We start from the raw sequence: 990 nt of genomic DNA, 5'->3' as shown, positions 1-990 counted from the left end.
GACATCCACATACGTATGCACATTCACCCACCCCATATGTATAATAGTAAATAGAATTTATGACATCCACATATGTATGCACATTCACCCACCCCATATGTATAACAGTAAATAGAATTTATGACATCCACATACGTATGCACATTCACCCACCCCCATATGTATAATAGTAAATAGGATTTATACATCTACATATGTGTCCACATTCCCCCATCCTGTATGTATAATAGTAAATAGAATTTATATACATCCACATCTGTATGCATATTCACCCACCCCATATGTATAATAGTAAATAGAATTTATACATCTATATACAGATTCACCCACTCCGTATTTATACTTCCATCAATGGATTTTAAAAGTGTCTTTATTTATGACTTTCTTTGGTCTGTTACTGTAAAAATAGCATGAAATTGTTAGCCATGTTGGGACATGGAATTTAAGGTAACCTAAATCTGAGTAACTGGGCATCGTCACTCATATTTGGCTCTAGAATAAACCTTCTCGTAGCCATTTAAATAATATGACTGCATATTAACCATGGATGACAAGTTTAGATTAAAAGTCATTCTCACATACATATCTATTAATCAGTGTAGTTTTACGAGCTTTCTTAAGTGGAAGAGAAGGGTAAAATGTTAAGGAAAGTGTCAAAAAAGGTAGTATTTTTCTGTGACCTGTGATCACGATAAATATAAAAGTCATTTACCAGATATACAGAGGTTTATCATTGAGAGGGGCTAATTCAAAATCCTTACGTAGCAAAATTTGCAGGTTTATCAAGTGTCCTTTGCGTTTCTGAACCTCTCGTGAATAGGGTCCTGACTGCTCTTTCTTCCAGGTAGTCTTTCTTCTGGTGTTTTCCCAGTGAGCAGCCTTGGAGAACAGGTAGTGAGGCAGTGTCTCCCGCTAGATTAAGGTAGTGGTGTCTCCCGCTAGATTAAGGTAGTGAGGCAGTGTCTCCCGCTAGATTAAGGTAGTGAGGCA

The 990-nt window shown here is 36.8% G+C and overlaps 1 protein-coding gene across 4 annotated transcripts in view; it reads left to right on the top strand.

The window, feature by feature from the left end:
* Window positions 1-990, top strand: part of Ttc37 (tetratricopeptide repeat domain 37) — a 98,583-nt gene that overhangs the window by 96,029 nt on the left and 1,564 nt on the right. The window lies entirely within an intron of this gene.

Source organism: Microtus ochrogaster, chromosome 19 (genome assembly GCF_000317375.1).
Source record: "Microtus ochrogaster isolate Prairie Vole_2 chromosome 19, MicOch1.0, whole genome shotgun sequence".
NCBI lineage: Eukaryota > Metazoa > Chordata > Mammalia > Rodentia > Cricetidae > Microtus > Microtus ochrogaster.
This window is presented reverse-complemented; position numbering and strand designations above follow the sequence as displayed.